This window comes from Phyllostomus discolor, chromosome X, assembly GCF_004126475.2.
Source record: "Phyllostomus discolor isolate MPI-MPIP mPhyDis1 chromosome X, mPhyDis1.pri.v3, whole genome shotgun sequence".
NCBI classification, from domain to species: Eukaryota; Metazoa; Chordata; class Mammalia; order Chiroptera; family Phyllostomidae; genus Phyllostomus; species Phyllostomus discolor.
The window spans coordinates 2452556-2478829 of record NC_050198.1 but is presented as its reverse complement, the minus strand read 5'-3'; positions in this window follow the sequence as shown (position 1 = coordinate 2478829).

Below are 26274 nucleotides of genomic sequence, written 5' to 3'. Positions count from 1 at the left end.
CGAGAAAGCAAAGCAAACACGAGAGCTGAAATCCGCACGTGGCCCACCCTGTGGCCCTGGCCTACGGCCCCGCCCCTCTGGCTGCCCAATCGCTGCCCTCCCTGGCGAGTGCAACATCCCCACCTGCTCCTGGGTTGAGACTCCCGATCCATAGCTCCAGCCCAAGGCCTCTTTCCTAAACTCATTAGAAAGAGGATCTCTCAAACGCGATCATCATAGTTGTACTATAACTATGTTACATGATGACCATGTTATAACTCTGTTTTTATTACAGATGATCAGATCCCTTTACTTTCCTGCTTCAGACCTTTCGGCCGCTGCTCACTGCTGAAGGAGATCACAGCCACAAAAGGCCTGGGAGTTTTTTTCCCCATCCCTCGCACCCTGGGGCTACCTGGCAGCAGTCGGCTTGGTGGGTCTTCTCTCCCTCCCCACAGCGAGCGATTGCCCTGCACCCCCCGCCAGGGCCTTGGCACATAATTAAACATTTCCAACGAGCACCTCCACTCTGAGAAATATTATCACACAGAATTTCTTGTATAAGCACACACGATCTGGTACAAGGATGTTCACTGTAGCGTTATAAACTCTCCACAGTATTAAAATACCCTTCAGATACCTCATTTTAAGCCAACATTTGCCCTGGTTGGCGTAGCTCAGTGGATTGAGCGTGGGCTGTGAACCAAAGCATCGCAGGTTCAATTCTCAGCCAGGGCACATGCCTGGGTTGCAGGCCATGATCCCCAGCAACCACACATTGATGTTTCTCTCTCTCTCTCTCTCTTTCTCCCTCCCTTCCCTCTCTAAAAATAAATAAAGAAAATCTTTAAAAAAAGAATATATTAAAAAACCCCCAACACTTAATATCCCACTTTGTTATACTACCATGTATTGATTAATGTCCCTTCCTTGGCCATTCAGGTTATTTCAAATGTTCTTTTAGAACAGTCGGATACTGTGAAAATCCTCGTGGGGAATCTTTGTGTGGAATAGCCCCTCTGCTATTCCGAGAGAAGACTAGTGAGGAGTTGTACGTCTTGTGACAGAAGAAACACAACATCCTACAGAGTGAAGGGTCGGCAAACATCTAGTGAGCTCATTAAAACCCACGGCACGCTGCTGCAGATAACAGAGGGTAGCCCGGAGCAGTGAAAATCACTCAGGAAGAAAGGGACCGTCCTCAGATTGGCTGGGAGTCATTCCAGCCTCTGATCTGTCAGGGGCTGATTCTGTGGTGATTTATGGAGAGAAACATGGGCCCCCTAGCTCTGATTTTTAAACTACTCCGGGGATAAGCACATATGGAGAATTGACTGGGCAGAAAACCTCCTATGTTCTTTGTCCGGGGTACAGAAAAGGAAAGTGTAATTGGCGGGCGGGCGGGGAGAGGGAGGGAGGCTGCAGGAGCAGTTTGTCACACAATATCCCGACTTAAAGATTCTCGCGAGGCACATGGAAGGGAGCGTGGCAACATTAAACTGCCCTTTTCTTTCACAGAGTTCTGCACATTCTTGTGTGCCTCGGAATTAAATCCATGAGCAGACCTCAGTAATGGTGTTGCTGGGAACAGAACCACGTGCAGCAAAATACATGTGAAATTCACTTGAGAGCAGACTCATCCGTTGTAATTAGGGATGTTAAACTGTGAGTTACTTTCGGCGAGGGGGGACACGGGAAATGGGTCAATCATTCTGGCCTGTACTGTATCAATTGCTCCCTCACCATGCCACAGAGAACACGCTGACAGCACAGACTAGTTCAGTCAAATTGGCCAAGTCCGTTTATCAACTCATGCACTGGGTAGATATTTTATACCAATATCTCCGTACCAGTGTAGAGGTCAAGGGGAGCAGCAGAAAAGACTTTGAAACTCGGGGTCATTCTGCACGTCAAGCATAAAAATAACAAAAGCTCACACAGAATCTATATTGTACTGCCATTTGGGGCAGAAAGGAATTATAGCGGGTGGCTGGAAGAGAATCAGTTTCTCCTTTCTTTTCTCTTTTTGTTTGGTTGCCATGGGAGTCTGTGTTTGTAGGGAAATTCCTAGTGTTTTCGCTGCAAGGAGCTGCCCTGATTTCTTAGACCGATGCTATTCCAAGCAGCAATCGGTGGGAGGGGGTGGGCTTATTGGATGAGAGTTCAGCGAAAGCACGTTTCTTCAAATTTGATTCAATCAGGAAGATATTTATTGGAGGCGGGCTGAAAGCACTACGTAAGCACATCATGTGGGTTATTCCAATTCAGTTCCAGTGAGCCTCACCACTGCAAAGGCCAACTCAAGGCCCTGGCTGGTGTAGCTCAGTCGATTGAGCTCGGGCTGCCAACCAAAGTATCGCAGGTTCGATTCCCAGTCAGGGCACATGCCAGGGTGGCAGGCCACAGCCCCCAGCAACCACACATTCATGTTTCTCTCTCTCTTTCTCCCTCCCTTCCCTCTTTAAAAATAAATAAATAAATCTTTAAAAAAAAAAAAAAGAGAAGGCCAACTCAAGCCCTCTCATTTTGGAAAGTATGCAATGAATGACTTCCTGGTACACCCAGGGAGCTTAGAGGGAGATGAAAATAGTGTGGAAACTGTCATCAAAGGGCCCGAGATGTCTCAGAGAATTAAGTTATCCAGTCAACTGAGCGTCATATCTGAGCAGGGGCAAGATAAGCAATCTCTTTCACATTGTTGATCAGTCCAGATGGCGTGGCAAAAAGAAAAGAGCGTGGCTATTGAGTCAAAAGGCCTGGCTGGCCTCTCCTAACGTTATTTCATCTGTCTGAATCTCAGTTGCTTCATTACAATGAGAGACAAAAATGTCTGCCTTAAGGATGGCTGGAGGGGTTATGAGAAAGAGTGTGTGGCCAGTGCCAGCTCCATGGTAGCTGCTCAGTTACAGAGATCATCTCCTTTCTTTTTTTCTTTTTTTTCTTTTTTTAAAGATTTTATTTATTTATTTTTAGAGAGGGAAGGGAGGGAGAAAGAGAGAGAGAGAGAGAGAGGGAGAGAGAGAGAGAAACATTCATGTGCAGTTGCTGGGGTCCGTGGCCTGCAACCCAGGCATGTGCCCTGACTTGTGTCAGAATCGAACCTGCGATGCCTGGTTCGCAGCCCGTGCTCAATCCACTGAGCTACCCCAGCCAGGGCATCTTCATGTTTTAACATATCATCGTAAGGACATTCAACTCAATGGCCCTTGGAGACTGCCATTATCGTTCCACTTTTAGAGATGAGGAAACTGCGACTTGGCCGAGTGAACTCACTTCACTCCACATAGCCAGGAAGCAGGACTTTGGCGGCTGGAACCCCAAGCTGACACCAAATCCGACTTTCTTTCCCGTCTATGACACCACCCCCAAAGAAAGGCAATGCTGAGCACGTTCATGGATCCTGAGACTTGTTTGCCATCCGGCCCAACCTTCTCTTTCTCTAAGGTTATGGAAGGAAATAATACTTCTGGGCTAAGCCGGACAGTGGGACCTCATTTCATCGGTGGAAGGCCATGAATGATGGGGGAGAAGCATTCCAAGAAGGCCTAGCTACGGCTTTCCTCTTGGAAATGCTGAGAACTGCAGAGCAACAGTTCCAAGGGATCTGGACTGCGTTGCAGACTATTCAACATGAATGATCTGACCATGAGGCTGTGTTGGAGAGAAGGCCCCCAGAGGTGTAAATTCTAGGCTGTGAGGCCCGGCTGGGTGACTCAACTGGTTGGAGCGTCGTCCCGTGCACCAAAAGGTTGCAGGTTTGTTTCTCAATCAGGGCACATACCTAGGTTGAGGGTTCGATCCCTGGTTGGGTGTGTACAGGAGGCAACTGATTGAAGTTTCTCTCTCCCCGCTCCTCTCTCTCTCTAAAATCAATAAACATATATACTCGGGTGAGGATTAAAAAAAAATCCTAGGCTGTGAAAGGCCAGGATAATGTGCAATTGAGGCAATAGTGGGACCTTCAACAGAAGGATTACCTAAGTCTTCAGCAAGAACTTCGTCCAGGAGAAATGACGATGCAAGCAAATACCATGCCAATTGCCAGCACAAGTCCCTGAATCGCCCTTGCCAGGGCCCCGCACTCATCATAACAGGGGAGAATCCTGTCCTCTTCACATTTCCCAGGCAAGGTGCTCCAGGTTGAAAGTTTGAAACTGGCCTACCTTCCTCAGTAGGGGAACTTGGTCTCCAGGTTCCCTGGCAACTACAAAGGAGGCAATGTGGTATAATTGGTGGCCTCCCAGCCCTGCTCCAAACTCTGAAACCCACCAAACCTGAGAGTAAAGGGAACAAAGTAGGTCTGTTCTCTTTTTTTTTGGCCTTTTTTTACTTCCTTATACACTGTGTCCCAGCGTGAAAAACTAGCCTAAGGTTTCACTTCCAGTGCAGTCGATGACAAAATGCTAAGGACGGGGCTTTGTGATGGAACCGAAGTGTGTAGGAAAAACCCCAAAATGTCACCTGCTGGGATGACAACAGCCAGAATCCACTCTAGTCAGGGGCCACTCTTGCGATGGCTGCACCTGTCCACAGAGCCCGCTGTGAGGGAACACACCTGCCTTTTATAGATGCTCGCATTGGAAGGCAATGAGCCACATAATCACTGAGTCAATGCACATGTCAAATACTTGTAGTCAAGATTCTCAGCATGCCAACAGTTTGAGATTTGCATTTGAGACACAACCTTACGAGTGCAAGTTTTACATCAGATCCCTGCCGAACAGAGAGATAAGAAACCAACCCCTGTAGGTTAGAGGGGGAAAGAATACGGCAGCGCTAGAAGAGTAGTACCCCAAGAGTTAGTGTTGCCCAGCGGCTAGCAATTTCAAACCCTGGGATTTAGTCCACAGGCCACTTTTCCCAAATGCGGAGTTGAATTGAGATGGTCAAACCATACAACGTTTCTGGTCCAGCTTTGAAAATTGATAACATAAGCAAGATAGCTAACATTCCTGCCAATAATTAGATTTTTAGAATCCTTGTGACTTTTAGTAGTTTGGGCTTAAAGGAGGAAGATTTCAAGAAGAAACTGTTAGTAGAATGAATGGGCAGAGGTAAGGATGTGAGGGGAGAAAAAAATGCATGAGTCCAGGGAAGGAGATGGGCAAGGTCTAGAGACCCGTGTGGCTGCTGAAGAAGCTTCCTGAAGGATTATCGAGGGGAAGCAGGCTGGAAAAGAAGCTAGGCAGATGTGGTGGAGAGGCCTGAATGCTGGGTGCAAACAATACCACGAGTCGCTGGGTGGCATGCCCTGGGCCGCGAACTTTCCCTCTGTGTGCTGACTCGCCTGTTTGTGCACGTTGAGTCCTCTATTATGCCAGCACACTCATCCTGTCTACTCAACGTAGCGACACCGACGTAGCATTTTGTAGCACCAGACCTGCTCTGTGGGCTTCATATACTGCCTTCCTTAGTTCCCACAGCAACCATATGGCATGAGGTTTATTACTTGTCCCGTTAATACTGAGGCACAGAGATGTTAATTAACTTAGTGAAGGTGACACAGTTACTTAGTAAATGGTCCAACCGGAATTCAAACTCACGCAATGTGATGACAGAGCTGCACTTCTGTCCTCTAACCTGCATAATCCTTCTGCTGGCCTGGCTGGAGTAGCTCAGTGGATTGAGCACGGGCTGCGAACCAAAGCATCGCAGGTTCGATTCCCAGTCAGGGCACATGCCTGGGTTGCAGGCCATGGCCCCCAGCAACCGCACATTGATGTTTCTCTCTCTCTCTCTTTCTCCCTCCCTTCCCTCTCTAAAACTAACTAAATAAATAAACAATCTTTTAAAAAAATAAAAATAAAATGAAAATGTTAAAAAAAGATCCTTCTGCTGAAAAACCTACACTTTTGAGCTATCCAAGAAGTCTCTGTAGTTTTTCACTATATTTTTTATGTGTTAGCCAGCCCTGGTATAGGCAGGTTATAATGGTTCCCATCAGCTTCAAATCTTGTTTCCCAATTCCTTGGCTGAACTTCCACTCGGATCTGCTGCAAAACTGTTTGTACGGTGTTTGGAGCAAAGTTATGTGATAAGAAGGGCACGAATCTCATTTCTTTTCTCGCGGACCCAGCTGGCTTTTGCAAACCCTGACTGTGCAACTGACAACGAACACACGCCGTGGACCACCCTGGTGGGTGCTTATTTCGTTCAGCTCTTCTACATAGGAAAAGATACTCCTGCAGTTGGTGCAGGGAGAGCGGCATGCCGCCTGCAAGAGCAAGTACCAGCATCCCATTCTTCCTACGCTGATTTCACTGGGTGATCGAGGTCATTAACTTGTGTAATATGGAGGAACCAAGAGCGCTGCTTCCTCATTATGGCACCAGACGCTGCAGCCCCCAGCTGTTATGAAACAGCCTCCGGCTTCACAACAGGAAGTACAATCCATGGCCGGTAAATAAAGCCCTTCCTTCCCTTTTAGCAAGCCTTGGGACTTCCTTCTCCTCAGTTCCAAATCCTTTTGCAGATGTTTATTTAGAAGTTCGGATTTTCCTCTCCCTCTCTGAGATCATCTAAGGGGTCTGTGCGACCTGGATTTCTGTTGCGTCTCTCACATTTCACGTTGAAAGGAAGCGAAGGGAAAGCTGTGCCATGTGCATTGTTCCCAGGGCAACCTTGAAATCACAGGCCAAAAAGGGCACTTGGCCCTACCCGTCTTTCTTCTGTAAATATTTTCAATTGGAATGTATCAACACCGTTCTGCCCTTGAGTAGGAATTTCCTTTACCACCGACACACCCTGTTCAAAGTCAAACCAGGGGCCTGGATCAGGCAGGGCTAATTTTGTATATAAATCTTCGCACACATAATAGAAAGCATAGAAAGAGCTCTGTAAATAGCCGCTAGAGCTCAGCCACTGCGATTCATTCCAGACAAATGGGGAACAAGTACTAATTCACCTGTAATTGTACAGGAGAAGAATGAAGGATGTTCCTGAAAACTCTACAGCTAATAAGCATTTCATTCCTGTAGCCAAGAATGTGCCATTACTCTAGAAATTCGATTGACCGGTGCATTCGTTTTCTATTGCTGCTGTAACAAATCACCACAAACCCAGTGGCTTAAGACAACACAATTTTTTAATCTTACAGTTTTATAGATCAGAAGTCTGATGTGGATCTCACTGGGCTAAGATCGAGGTGTTGGAAAGGCTGTGTCCCTTTCTGGCAGCTCTTGGTGAGAATCTACTTCCTTGCATCTTTCAGCTTCTAGAACCTGCCCACATTCCTTGGCTCGTGGCCCCTCCAAGCTCACAATGCCTGGCTATGTCCTTCTCATACTGCCATCTCTCTGTTTTTCTCTTCCATAGTTATATCTTTTTTTTTCCCTTTTAAAGTTGCTGCGATTGCATTGGGCCCACCCAAATGCTCCAGGATAGTTTTCCCACCTTAAGGTCGTCTACTTAGCAGCCTTAATTCCACCTGCAACCCCAATTCCCCTTTGCCTCATAACAAAACATGTTCGCAGGTCCCAAAGTTTAGGACAGAGTAATGGTCCTTTGCAGAGCTATTATTCTCTCCACCACAACAGGCAAATACCTGTGGCAGGAAAAGAAACTGCTTTCTGTAACACTTGCAAGTTTTGTCGGGACAAAAGCTGAGTGAAAGTTATTTTTAGGTGAGGAGCCGGCGAGCAGAGTTGCTAAGTAACATTATCTCAAGGTCACTAACCTTGTCCCTGCTTCTGAATGCTTGCTTTCAGCACCTGGTCCCCCTCCCTTTCTGCCTGTGTAACTGGTATATAAAAAGGACCCCTAACCCAGCCTTTTTGGGTTCAGGGTTTGGAATTAACCCCTGAAGCCCCCCCGGGTAATAAAGTTTGTGCTTCGTTATCTCCCCGAGCGTGGATGGATTTTCCACAACACACCTATATATTTTTCTTACTAATATAAAGTATGGTCCCTTTTTATTGCAGTGAGATCCTCGTGTTCACTAGGAATTCAAATTCAGAAAAGTGCTCTTTTACAATACATACAATAATATGAACAATAGCCATCTTTTTCTGAGCACTGTTATACCAGGTGATGTATCACCTGTTTTTTGAATTCTTACTCGAGTCCTGCAAAATAGGACAGATGATGACAAAAATCTAATGTTCAGAAAGACTAAGGTCCCTTCAGCTATTGAAGTCATCCTGGCTTCAATTCAGCTGTGAAAGACACATTGGTTTCTGCCTTCTCTACCTCTGGGCCTTCACCCATGGAGGGCTATCTCTATGAGGTCTCACCCTCTTCTCTTGCTGTTAAATTTAAACCCACCCAACTGGTGAGTCCTTGAGCTAATCAGCTGGAATCATAACAGCCCCAGCCCCACCTCGACTCCTACATGCATTACCAAATTCTGGGTTTGCCGGTGAGCATCTGCATATTGGAATTTCACGAAGGACCAAAGTACAAGTGCATTGATGCTCCATCTTGGCTTTCTTTACATCAAGAAAGCAAATGTAGCCCTGGCTGGTGTAGCTCAGTGGATTGAGCATGGGCTGCGAACCAAAGTGTCGCAGGTTTGATTCCCAGTCAGGGTACATGCCTGGGTTGCAGGCCATGACCCCCAGCAACTGCACATTGATGTTTCTCTCTCTCTCTCTCTCTCTCTCTCCCTCCATTCCCTCTCTAAAAATAAATAAATAAAATCTTTTAAAAAAAGCAAACAAAAAAAAAAAGAAAGCGAATATTTGTGGAAGAACGGAAGTTAAGCTTTGCTATCGAAAGCCAAGTTGGAAACACTTTTGTTGAACCCTATCTGAAACCCTACAGGTCCACGTTGCCCGTTCCTTCTGACACAAATGGACACCCTGCTTTTGTTGAGCACTGATTTCAACAATATATTCAGTCTCCCTCCCCAGGACACCCCAGGATCTTCTCTGGGGACCTGGCTGAAGCTGTGTGTCAGTCAGGCGACCCCATTTCCCTGAAGCCAGTTGGTTTCAGTGGGGGAAATGGATATTCACTCCACTTCTGATGCCTCTGCTATGGTGAGAGTCAGCACCACTAGGGAGAACATAGAGCAGAGACGATCACCGCCACTGAAATAAAAAACCAACAGATTAAATGGATGATGTTCTATCTGGCCACTGGCCTGCGACAGGATTCGGAGGGTTTTCTTATGCTTTTAGCCTGGGAACAAAGGCACTCTTTTGTGAGTTCTCGGCTGCAAAATCAAATAGTTCAACCAGCTACAATATAGGTGGGGGGAAGATTGGTGGGATTTCTTCATAACGAGCCCCAATTGAAAATCATCCCCATACACACATGCACATGCACAGTTTTTCCAGTATTAGGGTACTGCCCTTCATTGCTTTTGGGGACCAGGATGTTTGCCGGTTCATAGTGTCTACATCTTGAATGATGGGCTCAGAGGCCCACAGTGTATTCCCTTTCCTATTGAAGTCAGATTGGGTATACAGCCCTGATTATCACCTCTCCAGACTTAAACTCCCAGCCCACCCTCTACCTGGGAACAACTTTGGATTCTCCCAGGCTCCTAGCAAATGTGTCCTCAGTAGGACACTGGCGTATTCATTCCCAGGCTCCATGATTCCGAGGCCCTGGTTGCAAACCCTTTGGCTGTGAGCCTCTTCGGGTGGTAGCTCTGCATCAGCTTCAACAACCAGACAGCAAACTGATTGAGGACCATTCATCTGTGTCTCCTAGAGTCAGTCTAGCCAAGGCCCTCCTCAGCTGAAGAGATCAGCTAGATGGGTCCAAGTGGAGGTTTGTTAGAAAAGAACGTATGACTACATACAACATTGTACCCTGCATTGGCTCCTGGAGCAGAGAAAGCACATTCATGGAAAAACATGGAGGACACCCAAATACAGTCTGGAGTTTGGTTCATAGTACTGCCCCAGTGTCGACTTCTTAGATTTGACACATGAACGGTGGAAATGTATGGTGTCAACATTAGGGGAGCTGGATGAGCAGTATGTGGGAGCTCTCTGTACTGTCCTTGCAACTTTTCTGAGAATTTAAGACTATTCTGAAGTAAAGCATTTATTTTAAAAAGAAAGCATGCTGTTTTGCTTTAAAGAAATTTAAATGTTTAAAGATTATCAGTGCATTAAAAAATGAATTGAACTTTTCTCTGCTCCACCTCCTTCCTGGGGCCTGGTTCACTCTGTAGAGCTATGGAGTGGCCTGATCAGTGGGTGTCCCCTTAAGTACCCCACATCTAAAAGTGTGGCCAATTAAAAGTACAAATGACTTAGCCATTCCAAGTGACAGTGAGAAGAGCCATTTGATATAAAAGGTGTTTTGTTCTGTTTTCCCCAAATCCCCCTTTAGGAACAGTTGGCAGTCGTCAAGGCAAGATCATAGTGTCACACAGAAACCCCAGGCCTGCCATAGCTGGGTTGTCCCAGAGCCTTCTCCTTGAGACACTGTGATGGATTGAGATTTGGTGGACAAGAAGGAGATGTTTGCCTGAGCCGTTCCCTTCCCCAAGGCTAGGAGGCTGTTATTGGCCGGGGAACTAGTCTTTGTTTCTCTGGACAGCTTACCTGGGTCATGGGAAAGCATTCTAGTAACCCATAAGAGAGGTCTACTTGCCCTGGCTGGTATAGCTCAGTGGATTGAGTGTGGGCTTGCAAACCAAAGGGTTGCCAGTTCGATTCGCAGTTAGGGCACATGCCTGAGTTGCAGGCCAGGTCCCCAGAAAGCAACCACACACTGATGTTTCTTTCCCTCTCTTTCTCCTTCCCTTCCCCTCTCTCTAAAAATAAATACATAAAGCCTTTAAAAAAGAGAGAGAGAGAGAGGTCTACTTCTCCTTGCCACCTCTCCAGTTCGACTTTGAACAAAGAGACCAGCAAAAACTCCCAGAGTGAAGTTCAACCTTCTAGGTCATTGGTTGGTAGTCCAGAGCGTTCTATTTGTCTTGCTGAGAACATTAAGGGACAGTCAACTGTTCCAAGGTAAATAACCATTTTCCTTAGTGGTGACGACCTTGATTATAGAAGGAGTCAGTCTAAAAGATTTTGGCAAGTGCCTAGATATTCAAGCCAGATATCTACCACATACTCACCACCCTATCCTCCCATTTCCGACTAGGTCTTAACTGAATACAGACCAAATGGTCCAGAGTCTTAAAATGAAATGAAGCCCCACAGAGCTGTGATAGCCTAGGCCCACCCGAACTGGTTTTGCCTCCATGAGAGCAATGGGAACTGTTCAGCCTCTATCCACTTAGAGATATCAATTCAATTGTTTCTTACTATCATTGCCACCATTTTCCCCTGAAAAAGAACTGAGTTTGCAGAAAGACTTAAGAAGCTCAGTTCTCCCAAGCTCAACCAGATCACAAGGAAGTTGGGGGGGCGGGGGGGCTGGCATTTCCTTCTTGAGCTGGCGGCTGAGTCCGCTGGACATGCGTTCACCCACACAGGGTCAGCCAAGGTTGCTGACAGAGACATTTCTGCAAGCAAGCAGATATATTCCAATGTAAAGAGCAATAAAATGCACATCACGCACGAAGCCTGCCTCGATAGACTGGTTCTGCAACCTGACCCAAACTAGGTCCTCACTTACGCCTCTTCCTCAAAGCCAAGGGCCAGCAGAGAAAAAAAAAGTCCCATCATGGCGCCACTCTGCTATTTATATTTCACAGCCAAGGAGGAAAGCTTTCATTCAGACACAGATTGAGTCACCCGTGCAGCCAAGATTACATGCAGGGATCTCAGCTTGCAATCAGGTGGGAAGGGGAAGCTTCCAACATTAGTTACGCAACGGAGACCCTTGTACATGTCTCACATCCCCGAGTTTCAGCTACATGGGCCCCCTTTGTCTCTTGCATAGGCCGTGTGGCCTCTTCAATCTAGTAACTTGATCATGTGGCCCCGGCGACAGGCTGAGCTAAGTCCTAGGCTGAGACATCTGTTTTTGGCCCAGATAATTACATGCCTAACATTATATTTCAGGCTTGGCACTGGTGTTTCGTAACATTTTCTTTTTTTAAGCTCGATTCTTCAAGGGTGGGGAGGAGGGCAATGGGGAGAGGAGGAAAGAAAAATACAAGCTTGAACTCTGAGGTTTCTTTCTCAGTTGTGCTGAGCAAACCCAGACCCTGGCCAATCAAAGCATGGTCTGCTGACTGGTAGCATCAGCGTCCCCTGGCAGCTGGCTGGACATGCCGAGTCTCAGACCCTGCCCCAAACCTAGTGCATCGGATTCTGCATTTTTGCTCAATTCCCAACTAGCTCCTGTGCATGTTAAAGTTGGAGAAGCAGTGCTCCACTCCTGAACGTGTCGTCATGGTGAAGAGTGCTGGGTGGTACCATGAGTGCTTATGAACACACAGTTGATCGGCTCAACTCTACACAAGTCCCAAGTCACCATTAGCATATTGGATCACCTAAATCTTAGGCCCTGCTACCGCTGGCATATGTTGGTATGGGAATAGTGTTAAGCAATTCATTCTGTACTCATAAGAGAATCGATATAAATAGATTGCAAAGGGAAGAAATACTAGACTTCAAAATCTGATAGCAGCCGCCCTGACCGGTGTGGCTTAGTTGGTTGGGCATTGTCCTGCAAAGTTAAAAGTCGCTGGTTTGATTCCCGGTTAGAGCGTATACCTGGGCGCTGGGTTCCACCTTGGTAGGGAACCAGGGGGTGGGACGTGAATGAGAGGCAACTGATTGATGTTTCTCTCACATCGATGTTTCTCTCCCTCTTTTTCTCTCTCCCTTCTCCTCTCTCTAAATATTAATAAATAAAATCTTCAATAAAAAAAATCTGATGACAGCCCTGGCTGGTGCGGCTCAGTGGATTGAGTGCGGGCTGCGAACCAAAGGGTCTCCAGTTGGATTCCCTGTCAGGGCACATGCCTGGGCCCTGGTCCCCAGTGGGAGGGTGCATGAGAGGCGACCACACATCGATATTTCTCCCTCTTCCTCCTTCCTTTCTCCTCTCTCTAAAAATAAATCAATAAAATCTTTAAAAAAATCTGACGGCAGCTGCTCATTTCCAACCATGAGCAAGTCTAGGATGGTGGTAAGAGGAAAGACTACGGTCTTGAACTTTATTCCCAATGGGCTACAACCCAGATGGGGCCTGCGGGTCATCTTTCGGTACTTCAGTTTCTTCATCTGTGCGGAGGAAGAATGGTGACTAGACTTAATGAACTTTATAATCATAATCTATGTAAAATAGTGTGGATCCCCACCCTCCCATGCTCTCTTCATCTCCTTTAACCTAGTTTACTTTCGGCCAGAGCATTCATTCATCAACATGCCTTGCTTATTACATGTTTGTTTCTTTGTCAGTGATCCCTCACTAGAATACAAGCTCCTTAGGGGCAGGCACTCAGTACATTTTAGACACTGTGTTCCTCTAAGACTTGGCACAGCCCCAGGAATGCAGAGGGCTGTCGCGGAGGAATCTGTCTTCCCCATCTCTAAGACTCCTTGGGAGAACCGTTAAGTATTTATTTTCAAATGCTTCCCCAACATTTCTGAGCCCAAGAGAAAACCCAGCATTACTTTCAATCCTGATGTATTTTATGATTCTCCAGCTACATCTCGTCAATCATCTCCATGCACGGCCTCGTTGTTATTTTCTCCATAAGGTCTGACTGCCCTTGAAATCTCCCCCACAAATCTTATGTCGTGTTTTCTTTAGGTACCTTCACAGAACGGATGAGATTTTGTAAATGTGTTGTATGCATACCTCCTTTCCTTATTTGTCACTCTCTGAGAAACAGATGTTCTCCAGGAGGCCCAGTATTTAAACAAAATACCTAATTTTCCCTCTTCCCTTCCCCCCCCCCCCCCCCCCCCCGCGAAAATTCAAGGAAATCTTGGAAAGGCACTCATGGGCAGATAAGTAATCACGACTTACTAAGAAAGCCAGTTACAAATGCTCTAGGCCCATAAGATGTTGTCTTTCATAAACTCTTCCTTTTTTTAAGACGTAAAAATACCAGAGGAATAGCTTGAGATGAATGGTTATCACTATGGAAATGGAGGAATGGCCAAAAAAGGAAAAATTCCAGTGTAGTGGTGTCAGATGTTTTTCCTCACTAATTCTTCCGACTTCAGTCCTTAGCGTCTCTCTGTCCTTTTTCCTCTCGACACTGCCAAGTAACCTTTTAGACCTCCGCTACTCTGATTGGTTCTTGTGTTTCCTTTAAGGGCTAGTATAGCAAAATTCAATGAAACATCATACAGATAAACATCTGTCTGGAACTCGTTGTCAGTCAGGACTCAAGTGAACTTAAGAGCAGTAAACATATCATTTGCAGGCAGTATGTTCAGACCCCTTCATAACCGGGATCTTCGCCTGAAGCAATGGTGATACAATGGTAGGTAGGATAGACAGCCATTATCTGGGAAAGAAAGCCTTTGGAAATGTGCTTTCATCCCAAGGCCTGAAAGGCTGAAAAGGGCACACAAGTGCCTAAAGGAAGAAGCCCATGAAAACTTTAGGATGTTCATGCCCCCCATCCTGGAAAGCTAGCACCACCTTTACCTGTCAATCAATATGTAACTTCTTTCCCCCTCACCCCTCCTCCTGCCAACTATATAAGTCCTCAGGACAAAGAATTCTGGGGTTTGGCATTCTTGCTCCTGCCATCCCCCTGCCCTTGCCTTTCTCCCCCACCTTAACTAGGCCCTTCTCTTCCATGAGAACCAATCACCAATAAACCCTGCTTGCACACTACTAGACTTGCTGATCTCTACTTCTTGATTGCACTGGCGAAAAGGACCAAGTTCTGGGAGCTTCTCCCGTAACAGCACCATCGTGCACCATTCTTGGTCCCAGCGTTATCGCACATCGCAACTCGAGTGTTATTCATTCCGTAGAGCTATGTGGAAGATGCTACAGCACATAGCATAAGTCTGAACAGTTCTCCCGCTCAGCACTGCCTTTTGTTTTTATTCCGTATAAAAGTCTTGAGACTGGGAGTAAAGTCCTCTGCCTTCAAAGGCTCAGTAAAAACCTCCATCCCAGAAACCATTCTGATACACGCAGGTGTGGCAGCATGAGAAGGACGCGGGTTAGCCACATGCCACCGCCATGTTCTTTCTCTCTCTGTTCAACAGCACCTCTCACGTGGTGTGGAGGGTTCTCTGTTTCCTTTTGCTCATTCTTCTTTTTTTTCCTTTTTTGGCTTCAAGAAGTGATATCTTTTGTTCCGAAAGCAAATTATCAATAGAAAGGGGTCGTGCCTTGCTCATCCAACCTCAGGACTCTCTTTTTGTAGGATTCTTCTGCCCACTCACTGCTTCGTATGCAAACGCATTTAAATTCCAAACTCACTAAGTCAGAACTGAAACTACATGGGTTTCAGGTCTCCTTTTCATTTGCCCTTTTGGAAAAACCAGGGAGCCCTATATGAACGTGTGTGTGTGCACACGTGCGCGCTCCAGGAATGCACCAGGCATTAGGGTGTTATGCTAGAACTCATGACCACATGGCTCACCTATTATTCATCATAGCCCTTTAGAGATGGAAAGGACCAGAAAGAGGCCTGGAAAGAACCCGATCCAATGATATCATTTTACCAGTGAAAAAAGCAAAAGCCAGAGAGAGTGACTTGCCGAAAGTCACGCGGCTAATTAGAAGCCAAAAGCAGACCCACACATCTTGGCTGCCGTTACCATTGTACGCCTCAACTTGAATCCCCAACAACATCAGAGAACCCTACAATTAAAAAAACCTAGAGCCACGCCCTGGCTGGCGTAGCTTAGTGGATTGAGCTCCGGCTATGAACCAAAGCATCACAGGTTCGATTCCCAGTCAGGGTACATGCCTAGGTTGCAGGCCACGGCCCCCAGCAACCACACATTGATGTTTCTCTCCCTCTCCCTCTCCCTCTCCCTCTCCCTCTCTCTCTCTCTCTCTCTCCCTCCTTTCCCTCTCTAAAAATAAATAAAATCTTAAAAAAAAACCTAGAGCCAATGACAAGTCCCTACACATTATTTACAATGAAAAAGCATTTCACTTATTTGCAGAGAAGTCAGCGTGTACCAGCTTCCAGACCCAATGAAGAGTTCTTAGTAGTTCTTAGGCAGAGAGACTCATGGGATTCCAAACCAGTTCTATGCAACCATGGTTAAGGTGATTTATGTTCCACATCCAGGAACCTAGAGAATTAAAAATGCGATAAGGTTTGGGAGTGAGTAAACTGGGAAATTTTTGTGGTGGAGTTAAGGATCTCAGGCCATTGCCAATGAGATAGAGAAGGCCCTTAAAACCAGCCAGAAGGAAGGTGACAGTGACTTTACTGGGTGAAGGTGTGTCCAGTGTCAGGAGTTTTAAAACAAGTTCATATGAATCATATGTTAAGAGCAAAGCCATAATTACAAAGGAATTCAAAGGTTATATCTCAGCCCTGGCTGGTGTAGCTCAGTGGATTGAGCGCGGGCTGCGAACCAAAGCATCGCAGGTTCGATTCCCAGTCAGGGCACATGCCTGGGTTGCAGGCCATGGCCTCCAGCAACCGCACATGGATGTTTCTCTCTCTCTCTCTCTCTCTACCTCCTTCTCTTCCCTCTCTAAAAATAAATAAATAAAATCTTTAAAAAAAGTTTATATCTTTGTGCAACTATTAATGGAGCTTTTTCAACAACTTTTAGGATAACTTGTTAACAAGATTATTGTAAAGACTATGATGAAAAGACATTAGAAACAAACCAAGACTAGCATATAGGTAGAAAACATGATTAATGGGCCATTTTTTTTCCACTGGACTATTCTAGCAGCCAACAGATCAGGCCTGGAACCTTTATCCATCCAGCTATGTGGCCCTGAGGTTCCTTTCCAGGGGGACTAGGTATTTGGGACCTTTATTCTCATCAGAAAACTTCTGAAAGGCCCTGCAATAAGCAAGAAGAGAAAGCAAAATGTCCTTTGTCCTTTGTCAAAGGACAAAGTCTGCAAAGATGGAAATGGTTAATGCATGGATATTTGGTCAGATTCTTACCAGATGGAGGTCAGAGGCCCTTCGCTTTACACTAAAATATAAAACGAGTTGCAGCAAGCAAAGATTTGTTTGAAAGGTCAGTACAGTGTCTCTTCCTAGGCAAAAGGAGAATCAGGAGAATGGACCAGGCCATGCATTAACCACTGGTCTCTGAAACAGTCCTATGTGGTCAGCCTGTGAGAGATAAAAAGATGGCCTAATTTCCATCCTCGAAAACTGAATGCGAAGAAGCAACGGGAAGACAAGGGAAGGAAGCACCAAAATGGCCCTGTGAAAATAACCAGAGATTCTTCACTGTGCATCTCAGACTCCTTCAGGCTTAGAATCATGGAGAAACTTCATTTCTTCAGTATGCCCTTTTCTTTTCTTTTTTTATTTAAAGATTTTATTTATTTATTTTTAGAGAGGGAAGGGAGGGAGAGAGAGAGAGAGAGAGATAGAGAGAGAGAGAGAGAGACATCAATGTGTGGTTGCTGGGGGTCATGGCCTGCAACCCAGGCATGTGGCCTGACTGGGAATCGAACCTGCGACACTTTGGTTCACAGCCCGTGCTCAATCCACTGAACTGTGCCAGCCAGGGCTCAGTATGCCCTTTTCTCCTTTCTTTCCTTTTGATCCAAACTGGACCCACCTGCCTCCTTCTCCCTTGCATGTACACTCCGTCCATCATTAAGCCCTCAGGACAATGAGGTTCTGATCAGCCTCACATAATCTTGGGAACAAAGCCCCAGGCCTGTTGACCACAGAGACAGGGTTTCAGTCCAACTGTAGATAACATCTAGGCCTCAGGTGTGTTTCAGCTCCAGGCCCAGAAAAGCTACCAGAGTTAATGCCCTGGCTGACATCAGGGCCCGATGCACTGATCAGCTACCCCTAGCACTGACCAGTCAGTAGAGACCATGACCCTGACTTTGACCCCGAGTCCCCTACACCATGATCAAGGATGTTTCTCCCAAATAACTCATCTTCTGCAAGCCCTCTGGAGGAGCCAGGTCTTGGAGCATGAGCTCACCTGTGACTCTGGGCGTGGGCCACTTCCTGAAAAGAAACCCTTAGTTTCTTTGCTGCGAGTTCCTGTTCCTGTCTCATTGGGCTCTGATGCACGCAGGCTAATGGATTCCTCCCATCCAGTGACAGGTCCACAGAGTTATAGAAGGGACGATAGATTCCATACCAAACCAGTCTTTTCCCAATCAAATGAGTGCAGTTCCTTAGCTAGAAGATTCTTCTCTTCCTAATCAATTTCAAAATTCTAAAAAATAACTATGGTAGCTCGGAGAAGGCCACAAAGAATTTAGGGTGTGAAAAGCAGCCGCTCTTTCTAAAAGTTCCGAATCGTTGATACAGCCATGTAAATGGAAAATTCAGACAAAGGGAGATGGAGTGATTTTCATAGAGAAGAAAGATCATGAAAGTCCTTGAAAAGAAGGATTTTCATTCTTTAGCTAATTTCTTTATGGTCTGCCCTGCTCACAAAGTTCGATGGTTCTATTGCTTTTATAACAGCAGTTTAGTTAGCAGAATTTGTGAATAAAGCTAAGGGTTGGAGAAAGAACCCTCAAAATCTCTGAAAAGGGGTTTTGTTTCCAACCCAAAGGGAAAAAAAATCTGATTTTTTTTTCTTTTTACTGTACTGAATGATTGATTCACGTACCACATACATATGCAGAATTCAGAACGAGAAATACCTTGGCAACTTCTGAGCTTTAATCTTCCAGTTCTGAAATGAGCAAAATATCGTCACATTCATCCCAGGGACAGAGAAATATAGTTTAATTAAATTAATCCTCACATGTTGTGAGGTTCTTTGAAACGCTTAGCTATAATAGGCCATAGAAATGCAAATGATGAACAGGAACTAAGAGAGAGGTAAGCCTGCCAAGCCCCCACAATAGCTGAAGGCTGATTTTTCTCAATAAATCTCCTGATGCATGGAAAACGGGGGTGGGGTGGGGATTTTACAGATATACGATGGACTAAACTTCTTTCTAATGTGACCCCAGCAAAAGCGATACTGACCCAGGAGCTTGTGATTTGAATGTATTATCCTAAACAGAAGAATTGGAAAAGGGTAAGGAGGCTGGAGGTTCTCGGATTCAACAAATGCTAATTGTTTCTGCTTGTCTGGGGCACAAAGGGAAGGAAAGTGCAGCTTCCTGCCCCTCAGAGCTCACACCTGACGTAAATGTTAACATCTTTAAGATTGCTCAGTAAAGGGAAAGGGAAAAAATACAGCTTCAAAATCAGGGAAAGGAAATCCAAAAGCAATTATATATTCTCATTTAATGCTAGATTCCCACCCCATCCCCCAGCCTTACTGAGATATAAATGCTAGATTTTTAACAATCATTCTATGTTGTGTTTTTTTAAAAAAATCACATGCCAGTATTAGTACAGAGAGAATTCTAATGATGGAACTTTGTGTAGTTAACCTCATATTCTACTAAAAAGCTAGAACAAACGGGTTTAAGTCAGCAATACTTGAGCTGAAGACTTGAAGTTCATTATCAATATGTCTGGAAACGATCTGGTTGCTCTCTGGGGTTCTTGATTTTTATTTGCATGTGTTTCTGCCCAGCTCGCTGCTGTAAAGGTCGGGAAGAGGAAACTACCGCCTGGCCCTAGTCCTTTCATTCTTGAGAAATGGCTGAGCTGGCTCAGGGGATGGGGCTCCTGCTCCTAGAATACTGCGGGCCTGTCAGGAGGAGTCAGCACACACGCGCTGTCTGCCCAGAGACAACGGCACTGCATTTCCAAACACCAAATTCTACATTGTCTCTTTGTTTTCATTTCCTAGCCAAAGAGCAGGCAGCAAAACAGAAACACTTGTCTGCTATTTTCAACCCTTTCTTTAGCAAACCCCGAGCAGAAGGCACGGGCAGGCGTTCCTGCTCTGTCTGCACAAACGGTGGTGCAGAAGGGGGTGACAGGGTTCACTTCCTTTTTAACCTTGATTGGAGCAGAAAAGAACAATTTGAACACGCTGTTGCTGGAGCCCGACAGTCACTTCCTGGCAGCCTTTGTCAAGAGAGACCCTGCCACAGGACACATCTCCAAATAGTGTAGAGAGCCACGGTTTACTATGCTTTTCATGGGAACACACATGTAATGAATGTGCAGCTTTGATTTTTCATCCTAGGCACACTTGTGGCCCAAAAGCCAGTACAGCTTTCGTTAAGATGTATCTCCCCGTAAGGTATTCAAAGGGTCCACCCGTGGGCCAGCTGCCTAAATGGCTCCAACAGTTCAGAAATAAAAGACTAACTGTGCCAGCGCCCACATGGATTATTCTTCTTAGCAATAATGCTGCCTGCTGGGGGTACGAATAATATATATATATTGTTTGTTGTTACTTTAAGAAAAAGGCCACAGACATGGGGAAGGAAAAGAAAAGGCACTCATAACATAGTAGTAGTCCAATTTGAGAAGATAGGAACAACATCTTTGCTTTCAGATTTTGTGAGTGTAACTTGCAATACCCACGGGTAATATGAACCCTGAGCACACCCACCAGCTCTTTCCTTTTGATACATGCACGGGCTGCCTCCGTTTTTGAAAAGAGAAATCTTAATGCTGAGCCTCACATCATCATAAAGGTGTTGTATCCTGCTGAAAAGTGGCAAAAGAGAAAGAAAGGGAGGTGAGTTCAGTGGGCCCGGGGGTGGGGGCGGGGGCGGGGATGGGGGGTGTACAGACAGCTGTGGAGCACGGATCAAGCAGAGCGCCCTGGAGGAAGTGTGTCTGCGACACCAAACCCTTGGCTCAGGGCAAACGCTGCACCTCCAGTCAGCTAGTGCTGGTTGCAATTTCCTGACAGCAGTTGGACCGGTTGGTTTTTCCTCCAGAAGACCCAGAAAAAGAGTGATACAGGCCCGAGGGCTGCCTTAGTCCTAGCAGCCTCCGGCTTGGCTGCTGGTACACCGCACATGGACTTCAGCACATTTGTTGAAAAGACCCGTCAATTCAGTCTCGCTCTTGCCCTTGCTTAGAATTGGGCAACCCGTTGAATGTTTTTGACCAGCTTTTCCGGAGGATGACCGAGGTGTACGGGTGTCAGTACAGCTCTGAACAGTGTTTATGCCAAGCCGTAGTGCCCGGGAGAGGACCGCAACACTCTTAAGGCCACAGTTCCTTTGTGATTCATCTGTGGCTTTCACAGGCTCCCCCTGGCAGGAAAGCTGCTTCCCAAGTGTGTGCTGAGTGAACGTCTGCTCACGGCTCACCTGCCCCACCCACCTCCTCCACGTTAATACATATAAGCAAACAAACAAATTCAAAGGACAGATAATGAGCCCACGTGAAGCTTTGACCACTTGTGTCTCTCTATTTCCACCGCGCCAGGCACCTGATGTCTGCAAACTTTTGGACATCCCTTTCCACTACTCTATTTTCCTCCAATTATTTAATGATAACAAAAAAATAGACCAATGATATCCAGAGATTCTGCAGTCATGTCGAAAATTATTTACCATGGCTAGAGTCGGTTTGTTCCTACTGCCCTCTAAAAAAAAATGCTTGCTTATGAGAAATTTAGCAGTATCCGAATCTGCCACTTAGGAGAGTTTGACAATGAGACTCAGAATGTTGTCGTTCTAGCTCATATATATTCATTCTCTCCCCCTCCCCTCCCCCCTCTCCTTTTCCATTAAAACTTCAGAATCCTTAGCGCTCTGATTCGCCCGCAAAGGAACTGGGAGCACCCAAAGCCCCAGCCATATCAGGAATCCCAGGCCGGCGGAGATACTGCGGCTACCAGCCCCTGCCCCCAGGAATTTTCCTCTCCAAGTCTCCCCAGAGCTGCCACCCACAGCCGCACCAGTCACTCTGGAGAGGGCTCCTCAGCAAGCAGCCCTCTCCCTGTCACCAGACCCGCAGCCATTCTGGGGAACAAGATGACAATATCATGAGAAGACAAAAGGCTGCACTGTGTTCGTTTCTGTCTGCCCATTGTTGTGAGCGCGAGGTCACTGCGGTCGTGTACTTTCTGCACACCAGGAAGTCTGTTAGCAAGGGAAACGGTTTCTTTTCATTTCCAAGGCCATGAGCGAATGTAGAGTGAGTGCTGTGTTTTGGGGAGCTTTCTCGTTTTGGGGGGGGGTGGTTATTTTTGTTCTTTTTCTCCTCCCCTTCAGAGAGGAAGCCCTTATAGTACAGGCTTTGAACTTGAGACTAGGAGGTAGATAAGAATGATTTCTCAACACAGAAACTATAGGCCCCGGGCTTGCTATTTGTATTTCTTGATTTCCACACACACTTTATCAAGATCTTTGACAAGTGTTCTTACACTTCGACTTTCTCTATTGGTTTCATATTAACAGACCTTACCTTAGATCTGGGAAGGAGGAGGAGCCATCTGGCAAATTAAATGTTTGGCGTGTTCAAATAGTTCTGTGGCTGACAGGAAAGGGAAAGAAACCAGTTGGTTACTCGAGTGATCTGACTTTCAGAAGAAGAGAATCACGTCCATTAATCCACTAGCAAGGATTAAGCATGTACTTCTGTCCCGATGTAAATTCAACTAGTACTTATTGGGCACAGGCCCTTTCACATGCAGTATCGTACTTTGTGCTACAGCACCATTTACTGAACTAGATTGTTCTTACCACCACCAGACAAAGCCCTTTCTATTGTAAACCAGGATTGATTGACATTCCTAAATTCCCTCCTCTTGTCTTGCTTTCTTAGGGATCCAATGAGGCACATTCTGTCAATGTCAGTATTATTTCATTACGTAAGTAATACATCTGGGTGGCTGAAAAGGAATATCTAAGGAAACACTCTGACACGTCACAACTTGCTGTTTACCACTCACTCTGCTAGAACCTTCCTAAGTATAATCTTACTTCACTCTGGCACCATCCCAAAGTAGTAGGTGCTGGAAATCTAAAATGAGGCCAGAATGATCTCCAGTTTACAGCTGAAAGCACTGAGGCAGGGAGAAGTGGAATTATTTGTGCAGTCGCACAGCTGGCCGGTGGGAGAGCTAAGGTTCTATGTTGGCTCCCTCTGCCTCTTGGAGCCACGCCTTTCTACCCTACAGCAGGCCGCCAAAAGTCTAACACGGTACCTATAATCTCAGCCCGCTGGTGTTATGCCACCCTTAGGTTACATTCCACGACAAAGGTGACGATGTCACTCCCTTGATGACGTTCTGTCACAGTGCAAGGTAGGAGGAATTTTGCAAAAGTAACTAAGCTCCCAAATGAGTTGACTTTAAGTAATCAAAAGAGGGATTGTTCTGGGTGGGCCTGCCTTAATCAGCTGGGCATCCTCTGAAAGGGAGCTTCGGCCTTCCCTGGGTCATAGAGACTCTCTCAGAAGCAAACCTCCAGGTACCATTAAGCCACCAAATGTGCAGGCTGTTTGATAACACAAATAAAACTATCAAGACAATACTAGAGCACAGAGATATAGTTAAAATGCATTATGTACTTATAAATTATATATCTGAACTACTGTGCCCAGAGATTATCCCCAAATACACGAGATACACACACATACACCGGAAGTTACAAAGGATCACCATTGTTCCCATGCATGTCCCCCTTCCACAGGGAGGCTGACAGCTGTCCTCCCTGTTGTTGCAGAAATTATAACAAGTGTTGAAGCCCTGGCTGGCGTAACTCAGTGGATTGAGCGCGGGCTGCGAACCAAAGCGTCGTAGGTTCGATTCCCAGTCAGGCTACATGCCTGGGTTGCAGGCCATGACCTCCAGCAACCGCACATTGATGTTTCTCTCTCTCTCTCTCCCCCTCCCTTCTCTCTCTAAAAATAAATAAATATTTTTTTTAAATTTAAAAAAAGAAATTATAACAAGTGTTGAAATGTTAGTCTTAGTTACTCCCTCCCAAATGCACTAGAATATGTCCAAAATGAGAGAGAGAGGCAGGCTTTCAGAGAACCTGACCACAGCATGTCTAGGAGGCAGCAATGGAAGGGTACATACTCAGCCTTTCCATGGGACCTCCAAACTATGTGTGCTTGGAGACCCTAGACATTCAAAGGTCACTGTCACCCTACCTACTCAGTCCAGAATCAAAGCTGGGTGTCCCCCATTCATGAGCCAATCAGCGAGGGTTAGTGATTGCCCAGGGCTGCACAGCTCTGCCTATAGGCAGGGTCCAAAAAGGACACATTTGAGCAACAGGTTAAAAATGCCTTCAATCCAAGCCCTGGCTGGCGTAGCTCAGTGGATTGAGCACGGGCTGGGAACCAAAGTGTCGCAGGTTCGATTCCCAGTCAGGGCACATGCCTGGATTGCAGGCCATGGCCCCCAGCAACCTCACATTGATGCCTCTCTCTCTCTCTCTCTCTCTCCCTCTCTCCCCCCCCCTCTAAAAAATAAATAAATAAATAAAATCTTTTAAAAAATATGCCTTCAATACTGTGCTCTAGCCTTTAACTTTCCTACCACACACACTTCAGGGTTTGGATTTTGACTTTTTCCTTTTATTTTTTTTATTGGATTATGTTATTATTTTTAAAGATTTTATTTATTATTTATTTTTAGAGAGGGAAGGGAGGGAGAAAGAGAGAGAGAGAGAGAAACATCAATGTGCAGTTGCTGGTGGGCTGTGGCCTGCAACCCAGGCATGTGCCCTGACTGGGAATCAAACCTGCGACCCTTTGGTTCGCAGCCCGTGCTCAATCCACTGAGCTACACCAGCCAGGGTGACTTTTTCCTTTTACCTGCTGTTTTTCTTTTCCCTGCTTGTGTGAGATGCTGCGCTAGAGATGATATCACATGAGAAGTTCGGTTTACATTCCATGCCAGTTTACTGTGGTCATGTTCATGGATCTGTCTACACATTTCACGCTGTGCCTCAGTTCACTCTCCGAAAATAGCTTTGTCTATATACAAAGCAAACTTTGTCTCAAAAAAGCAACCTTTTTCTTAAATGGGCTGCACAGTAAGTATTTTATGCTTTGCATAAAATATAGTCTCCATCATCACTACCCTACCCTGGCATTGAACGTGGAAGGGGCCATAGACAAGCCACAATGAATGAGTGTGCTGAACTTTATTTACAAACACCGAAATTTGAATTTCATATATTTCTTACATGCCAAGAAATGGCATTCTTCCTTTCATTTGTTTTTCATTTACAAATACAAATACCATTCTTGGTTCTCAGGCTGAGAAAAACGGGTAGCTGGTTATAATTGGCCCTCGGGCTGGAGTTCACTGACTCCCGTTAGTAGAGAGACATTAGCAGAGTTAATAAATTAATCACTGGAAAAGATTTTTCTCTCTTTTTTAACACTTTATTTATTTATTTTTAGAGAGGGAAGGGAGGGTGAAAGAGAGAGAGAGAGAGAAACATCAATGTGTGGTTGCTGGGGGCCGTGGCCTGCAACCTAGGCATGTGCCCCAACTGGGAATCGAACCTGCGACGCTTTGGTTCACAGCCCGTGCTCAATCCACTGAGCTACGCCAGCCAGGGCAGATTTTTCTCTTTTTTGAAATGAAAAATGTAGGGATAAGAAGAGTCATAAGTATATAGAAATATATTAAATTAGCAAAGATGTCTTTAGAGTGATCACACCAGATCTTCAAAGAAGGGGCTGATCTTACTTTTGCTACTGAGACTGATGTTGTATGTGCATTTCCTTCTACACAATAAACTCAGTAATCTGGGATCCACCTTGTAGTTTTTCCAGCTGAAGACCTCGGCCCACAGGTTAAAGTGACCATAGAAGCCTTTACCCTGTTTGACATACACACATCAGTATGTGTGAAAACCGGGCCGTGTGATGGCAGAATCCGTAGATGTGACTGGTGGCAACCCGCCAAGATCATCAAACCAGAAGTGACCCGGCCATATCCAGATCTCTGCCAACTTAAGATAATCATGGGTAAACTGCAATGTCTAGTTTTTTCCATAGCCTCATTCATCGCTTCGAACACGAAATATGCAGTGTTAGATTAAGATACAGCTGACTATAGCATCCTGCTGGCCTTCTGTTATAAAACAAATATCAACTTAAAAAGCATAAAAGACTGGATGATACTGTTTGCAGATTCTTAGGAAAGGCATCTTTTTAGCCAGTGGGAAACATGACAAGGGGCCATCTCATTTTCCAGAGTCCAAATTCTTTTTTAAGATTTTATTTATTTATTTTTAGAGAGGGAAGGGAGAGAGAGAGAGAGAGAGAGAGAGAGAGAAACATCAATGTACTGTTGCTGGGGGCTCATGGCCTGCAACCCAGGCATGTACCCTGACTGGGAATCGAACCTACGACACTTTTGTTTGCAGCCCCACACTCAATCCACTGAGCTACACCAGCCAGGGCCAGAGTCCAAATTCTTAAGCCCCAAATGACTATACCTGTAATTTTGCTTTTTACAAATGTCAGAAGGAGGAAGA